The sequence below is a fragment of the Phalangium opilio genome, unplaced genomic scaffold (genome assembly GCF_054372755.1).
Source record: "Phalangium opilio isolate 3A_F unplaced genomic scaffold, DU_Popi_V2 ptg000032l_1, whole genome shotgun sequence".
Classification (NCBI taxonomy): domain Eukaryota; kingdom Metazoa; phylum Arthropoda; class Arachnida; order Opiliones; family Phalangiidae; genus Phalangium; species Phalangium opilio.
In genome coordinates this window covers 8557173-8565299 of record NW_028324159.1, presented here as the reverse complement: position 1 = coordinate 8565299, position 8127 = coordinate 8557173, and the positions used below count along the sequence as shown (strand labels likewise).

The 8127-nt window shown below is 35.2% G+C and overlaps 1 long non-coding RNA gene across 1 annotated transcript; it reads left to right on the top strand.

The window, feature by feature from the left end:
- Window positions 1-5025: 5025 nt before the first annotated feature.
- LOC149685903 (uncharacterized) lies at window positions 5026-6285 on the top strand. Its single transcript, XR_016384024.1, has 2 exons — window positions 5026-5114; window positions 5205-6285. It is a non-coding gene; the product is annotated as an uncharacterized LOC149685903 (long non-coding RNA).
- Window positions 6286-8127: the final 1842 nt, after the last annotated feature.

The window sequence follows — 8127 nt, the reverse complement described above, 5'->3', positions numbered from 1 at the left end:
ACTGCGATACGACCTTCGCCAAAAGGCCCTACTCTTACATTGTGCTGGTGATTCAGTACAAGAGGTATTCTACGCTTTACTTGGCCATGAAAACGCCTCTACATATAAAGCAGCTGAGACTTCTTTCGGCACATTTTGCACCAAAACAAAATGTTGATTATGAAGTGTACAAGTTCCGGGCAGCACGAGAGTTTGACCACGCAACTGTAGATGACTATCACATCCTTTTGCGTTCCCTAGCCAGCTATTGTGCTTTTCCAGACCTCGACATGGAACTTAAACGACACATCGTTCACACTTGTAAGTCAAAGAAGCATCGCCGATTTGCGTTTGAAAATCCTACCATGGTACTTGACCAAATCTTAGAAAAGGGTCGTCTCATGGCCCTCTCCGAATCTCAAGCATCTACGATCAAAAAAGACCATCTTCCCGCTTCTAGACAAGAGTTCTCGCACATCCGAAGCTCACAACCTACCTCTAGACCCCAACGATCAAAACAACACTTTAGTCAAAGTCGTCACCCTGCACAAGCCAACAAAAATCAATTCAACAGTTACTACAGTTCATATGACAAGATATGTGCGTTTGAGATGAAAATTAAAATACTGTTTTTTGATACCAAAATAATATCATTTATTTACAATTGAGATATTCGCACTATTTAGTTTCAAAACATCACAGTTTTTAGTTCCAAAACGTGTCATTTTTTAGTACCAAAATATCACAGTTTTTAGTTACAAAACATCACATTTTTTAATACCAAAATATCAGAGTTTAGTTCCAAAAGATCACAGCTTTTAGTTACAAAACATCACATTTTTTAGTACCAAAATATCACACTTTCTTTAACTAAAAATTATATAAATAATTAAAACTGATTCTCAAGGTCAGATTTTTGTTTCAAATCTTTTGCATTTTAGATGCAATCTTCTAGATGTTTGGTGCTTTGTTTTATAATAAATAGCTAATACCTTGCGTCGTAAATTCAGAAACGAGTCAATCAATTTGCCTAGATACTTGTCACTCCACATTTTTTTGACATCACCATTATTTTCCGCTGTTTCAAATAATAAGTAAGTCTTCTCACTAACAAAGATTAATCCCACTCTATTCAATTTTAAACTCCAATCCGCAACAGCGGCAATTTTTTGTGATAACTCCGATTTAGTAATACCTCCTTTATAACAAACCAGAGGCAAAAACTCAATAGTGGGTGGCATTTGTTTTTTAATCTAGTTAATTGTATACGCTGACACATGATACAATATTTCTTCTCTTTTCGTCATTTTACTATAACTTGGAGTTGGTTTTGAGGGTATTTCAGTTCTAATTTTAGGCTCAATTAATATAAATTCCCTACCCAAATAATGCCTCAGATTTTCAGAAAACCTTATTATTTCAGCGGAACAGTATAAAACGTCTCTATTAGGGAATTGCTCAAGTAACGGGTGTGCCAAAGATAACTGGGAAGCTAGTGATGCTATTGTTTTTACTTTTGTTGTTATTTTACACATACTCGCATTATATTCATTTAGGTCTTTAATGATAGATCCATTAAAGAAATGTGTTCCTTCTTGCGAGCTTAATTTAGGATCTTTAAGGCTTTTAATTGCGTCTTTTATATCACTTCCTCCTGGTAATCCAATTTGAGTTTGAAAGCTTGTAATTGCAGAATTTAACAGTTTCTGAAATTGCTCTGGCGATAATGCGACCTTGATATTTTGTATCAATTTCTTTTTTTTTTGGTTTGGTAACTGGTTGCGGATTTGTTTCATTTAATATAACTCCGTCTTCCAGGCTAGACTTTGCAAGTCAAGGTTTGACGAGAGACTGTTGCAAGCAAAAGGTTTCGGCATTAAAAATGTGCCACAACTTTGTTGAATAATAATTGGCGGTCTATGAGGAATTACATAATTAATAGTTCCATTTTATAGTTTATTTCAATGCATTATTTTTCGTACAGTACTTACTTTGAATATGAATGATCTACATGTGTTCTCCTGGGCCTAGTTTTACTTGCTACCTTTTTCATGCTATTATTCTTCGATTTCCCACCTCCCCCTAATTCCGATAAATTATCCATATTTAAAAATATTGATGAACCAATGCCGACTCAATTGACGAACACACACGACTAGGAAGTTAGGTTAAAAATATAAACTAGTAATTATTAACTTAACAGTCAGTTTCTAAGCAGACATTACAAAATCTGTCTGGGGCCTTAGTTCAAAGCAGACGACGCATTATTTAATTCACGTGTTCTCTAAGAGAAATGACGTCAGATTGTTTACGTTGGCTCGTATGCGCGAAAATGAAGCGCGGAACACCAGTACGCTATTGTCTAGGCCCTAGTGGCCGAGTCTCTACTCCTTCTACAATACAGCTCCGTGAGGAGAGGCGGCGGCTATGGAGCCTATAGAGATTGAGTGAAAACAAGATGGCCCCGGCCATATTATGCTTTGCGCGCCCTCTTTTGGCTAGAACTGGTGTGATTCCGGCAAATATTTTTGGCGATATTCTCTTTTTCCTTATCAAATATCCTTTCGATTATGAACAAAATCAATTTAGTATGACTTTGGTTTAATATAATCATTGACCTTAAAATAAATTCTTTAACAAAAACAATTACAGTTGTTTTATACAATACAAACTATTTTTGAATTAGTATTCACAATAAAATCTTTCTAGTGCGGTTTGATAAACTCAATGATAGTTTCGACAAAGCAGTTTCAACGGTTATTTTCAGTTACAATTTTTTATAAACAAACATGATAATTTGTAGATTAAATTATAAGCATTAGTATTCGCAACAAAATCGTTCTATTAACGTCTGATTACTCAAATAACCCTTAATAATAAATTGGACCAGGCAGTTTGTAAGGTTCTTTTCACATACAATTTTTGACAAACCAAAATTATTATTTGAAGTTTAAATAGGCCTTTCTATAAATTATTTCGCGGGAGGGTACGAACGCCCTTCATCTCTGCTTTTTCCCCCGGCAACATTTTCTTTTCGCGGGAGGGAAGAATAGCCTTCGTCTCTGCTTTTTCCCCCGGCAACATACGGATTTTATGTAAAGGCCTATTTGCCTGTAAGCGTTCTTAATAATTTATTTAATTATCTGTTGTTTTAACTTATAATAAGTGTAGTCAATTACTTACCATGACTAATCTTAATAGTTTCTTAAATAAATAAAATACGTTGACGTTGCAAAGCCACATAAGTATGGTTCTAAATGCTATTAATAAATTTAAATCTAATTCCGCGCGCGAAAAAGGGCGGAAAGGCACCCAGCCAGCCTGCCAGCAAGGGCCGGGCCAATAGTTTTGCAACTCGAAGCGCAAAAGCAAAAACACAAATAATGTGATAGGAAGTTCAAGTATCATTTTTTTCCTCTTGTTGATAAATAATATCCAATGCCAAAATTGTAAATTCAGTATTCAATCCACAATATATTTAGATCTAATGGTCCAAATGTAATGAAACTTTAATGAGAGATGTGCTACTATCTATTATATCTAAAAATGGTTAAAAACTTTCAAATTAATTAGTTTTGTCAAAATGATAAATTTAGTACTTTCAGGCCCTTTCCAAGATTAAACATATCGCTTACACATGGCACTAAAAATCCTGTAACTAAACCAAATTACAGGCCATAAAGCTTACAACACATCTAAATGGGAAAGTTCAGAAAAGCCCTTGTGTTTCTACCAAGTAAACGTTACTATGTTAAGAAACTAACTGAAAGGGTGGGGGAAAAGTATCACAATATCAGTTACTGTTGGTAAAAAAAACCAGGATTTACTTGAGATATAGTTTTAAATTATACTTAGTTGTCAAGCAGGTCCAAGAAGAAAAAAGCTTCCTCTCAGCGGTACTCTACTTTTTCGATGACATTCTGAAGCTTCTTGCGAGGGAGACCTTACATTTTAATGCAATAATTTTTAATCAGTATCATTTGGTAACGAACGCAGAACGTTCTCATTATATGTGTTATTCAACTGATCAGGTTTCGCGAGACCTGCCCCTCGGCACGTTTACAAATCTAAGAATATTGGTTCAAGAGGTCTTGGTTTTATAATCTATTACTCTCTAAAAGGCCTGTTTTGGACAAGGATGGGGCTGGGTTTCTTTCTTGGAAAATGGTTGTAAGTACTGAATTGTGGATTAAATACTGAATTTACAATTTTCACATTAGAAATACTGAATTTACAATTTTTACATTAGAAATTCATTTTTATTCAAATATTTCTCCTATTTAATGTAATAGAATAGATTGTAACACACCTCGGGGTGAAATTTCAGGACATTTGGATCAGTAGATCCGAAGATATCATCAGTTTGGCCTTTCTTTAATCTTTCTCAGTATAATAAAACACATTGAAACACACGTCTCACTACAATTTAAGGTCATTTGAATCAATAGGTCAAAGAAAGGATCTGGCAAAAATACCTACCTTCTCCCATAAAACTTAATGTTAATTTTCGGTTCCTTCGAATTTTCTTCAAAAGTCGCGCTTATACATGTAAATCGAATTCTTTGAACTGGGGGTGTAGTTATAAGGAAAAATGGGGGTGGAATGCTCTGAGAGTCGGAATGAAGGCTGGTTATCTAAGTCAGATCTAGGCTCTATTTAGCGCCATCATGTCGGCCTAATTTTAATACATATGCCAAAGTAATTTTAAACTGTTTTGCTCATACATAAAATTTACAATTAAAAAACTAAATTTAATAGATAGTTAACAATGAATAATTATTTCTTCCAAATTGCTAAAATAGTAGTGTACGTAGATGACGCTACAATAGGGAAACGCCGGTAGGCTGCTAGGCATAGAAAAGCGTCTGCAATCAGCAAGGAAGTGAGTTCGAAGATATTTTTTTGCAAATTTTGAAATTTGGTTCATAACTGTTGCGTTTACGAATGGGATGATGATATTGATATTGTTTCTTGATGTCTAGATAATTGTTTTCCTTCTGGTGAGAGAAACAAGTACATTTATTTCTGAACTCATTACTTAATGTGAAGTTGTAGTATTAGGTTTTGAATTATCATGTTAACAATGCTTATTTTTATTACGTTTATAAAAGTAATATTGAACTTTTTTTCTTAAAGTTAGTGACCATAAGTGATGATTAGTAATTGATTACTCTTATTAGTTAAAATTAAGAAGTTATTAAATAAATTATCATTAACGTTTATAGGTAAATTTAAACTTGAAACGATATTTTGTCTTTGGCAAATATGTAACTGAAAAGAATCCAGTTAAGAGTTAATTAAATAAATTATCATTATCGTTTTTAGGCAAATTTAAACTTGAAATGATAATTTTTCATTGTCAAAATTTGTTACTGAAAAGTGAAAAGAACCTTAGAAAGTGCTTGTGCTTCGTAAAATTTATTATTAGGATTATTTGAGTAATCAAACGTTAATAGAAAGATTTTATTGCGAATGCCAATACTAAAATTAAACATCAAATTATCGTCTTTGTTTGTCCAAAATTGTAACGCGCTTAAAGAGAAAAAATAAGTTTTTAGACTTTAGCTTATCTAATCCCAAAACCTAAATTACCAAATTAAATGTACAGGTATGGTTAACCTCAAAAATGTGTCTGTCTAGAAGCACTTGCAAGTTAATTTAATTAACTTACAATATAAATATTTATTTATTTAATTCGAACACTTACAGAGATGGTAATATCATAAACTTGCTTAGTTACAGAGGTTTCCCTGATACACTCTCCAGAGACTACGGTATTAATTTCTTTTGGTTTACAAATCAAATATCTCTTACTTTAAAAATGTGTTTAGTTTTTATTATATTTCAGACTTTCCTAAAATTATTTTGTAAACCTTCTAATGCTAAAAACGCGACGTATTTTATAATTGTAGCGCTACCCGTTTTAAACTGCCTATCTACCATTCGCGAATTTCCCGCCAAGAGATTTCAATTCTCGGCATTGTATAGGCGCGCTACCATGGAAACGAGAGACTCGCCGCGACCCCGCCTCGAACAAAGTTACCTCCTCCCTGCCCCAACTAAGCAAGACGCGAGAGGAACGCGCCGACTGCCGACGTGAGAGAGATGCTAGGTTTAAGCAACATAACTCGAGCCTGTTAATATGAGTAGACGGCCGAGAGCGTAAAGGCGTCAATCCGTGGAGTGAGAGCTCTGTGGATGGTGCGGGATCGAAACCCGGTCGAGGAGGAAAATAATTTCATAAATAAATAAAATTCTTTCACGTTGCAGAGCCACCTAAGTGTGATACTGAGTACTTTTTATAAACTTCTGAATTCCGCACGGGAAAAACAGGGGGGAAAATGGGGGAAAAAGGCGCGCCCAGCCGTAAAAAATAGTCGGACTAAACCTTTGCACCATCCGATAGATGGCGCAAAGCAAAAACATTCCCGAAGGAGTCCTTCTTCACTCGTTTAAAACATTCTCATTCCCCCTCTCTCCCTCCTCGTTCTTGGAAAGCATGCCTAGGAACGAAATACGTTCAATCCCAATATTTTTTCTCCACGCGAAAAACCGCAAGGCCACTAGATGGGGGTATAGTCTATATTAGTTTTCGGGACGGTCCAGTTAGAACTGTTTGTACAGAAAAAAATATAAATATAGCGATGGTATAATTGATGGTTCCTAGCAAAAGACTTAGCATTAATTAAAGACGATTCTAGCGCCGTTGCTCTTCAAGTAACATTTGACTTTGATTAAAGCAAATAATTAAGTTAATTTGATTCTTCCCGAAAGAGAAATCACTATTTATTAAATGTTTGAGCAGTGGATTATTAGTTTGAAACCTAATATTTTAACTTAAATGTTGGCTACTTTACTTTTGGATTAAGTAGTTTGTGCACTTTCATTGTCATTTAAGCAAGTTTTGTATTGTTTCTTGAGCCCAAACCAAAAAAAAAAAACAAAAAACAACTGGCATCCCCTCCGGATTGAAACGCTAGGTGTATAACTATAAGCCTCTCATTTTTGGTACTCCAAATTTCGGTGAAAGCCACACGAAAGGCCCACAAAATATGCGATAATGGAGAGCCGCGCCATGGACTAAGCAATACTGTATTGCTTTGTCCATGGTTTTACTTTTAGTTATCTTTCTAGGAAATTAATGATTTAATTATAATTCATTTTAAACTTTCGTTAAAAAATTTATAAAAATAAAGTTTCGTGCTGCCATCTATAAAATTTTAACTATTTGATTTTAACTATGAATGTGTGTCAGTATGAGGGGAGTAGACGGTGTATCCCTCCCTCTAGGCGCGCTTTTGTAAGAGGGGATACTGTACGCGCCTGGTAGGGGGGATGACTCTTAGCTAATTAGGAGATAGAAGGGTATGACTTTTGCATACGTAGAACTCACATTACTCTATTGAGTAGTAGCATATGATTTTAATTATATCTACCACAAAACCGTCCATTAGTTCTACACTTAAAAAGTTGTATAAAACACAGCGTGGCTTCACTTGAAACGTCACAACACAAACAGTACACTGATTTTCAAATATCGATCGAAGAAAAATTTTAAAGCAATATAACTATATTATTACTAGAGTAGAGAATTTTAGGTAAATTACCCCTTTCACATTATTCGGGCCGAGATTCTAGCCAACATTTTTCGAAAAGCTGGGGGCAAACAAGTAGCCCAATGTCCTGGAGTACTGTAGTCTGCAGAATAACAATATACTTTCTGAAAAGTAACTCCTGTTAAGGGGAGGGTGATTACTGAGCAGAGAGAATTAGGATTTAGTAATATCAGGATAAAAAATGCGCGTGAGAGCTAAAGAAACTCGCGAATATTTTAAATCCTGAAAATCCTTCTTTTCTTTGGCTCTTGTCAGCACGCAGAAAGCTGCGTTACGTGGAGATCTAGATTTGCTCGTGCTGACAACCGAAGCTGGAACAGAGTATATAGAGAATAAGCTGTCGTCCGAGATAGGGAGTTGCATATCCTACAGCGTGAAAACAAATTTCCTCGCGCTCATTCTTTATCTTTGTTAGGCCAATGTACGCTGAGTGGTTAACCCCTCGAATCCTGCTCTCTGGCGCACGTGGAGAGTGACTAAAGCCGCATTTACACGAACCACTTTCACGTCGTTTTGAACCGTTTCGGAAAGT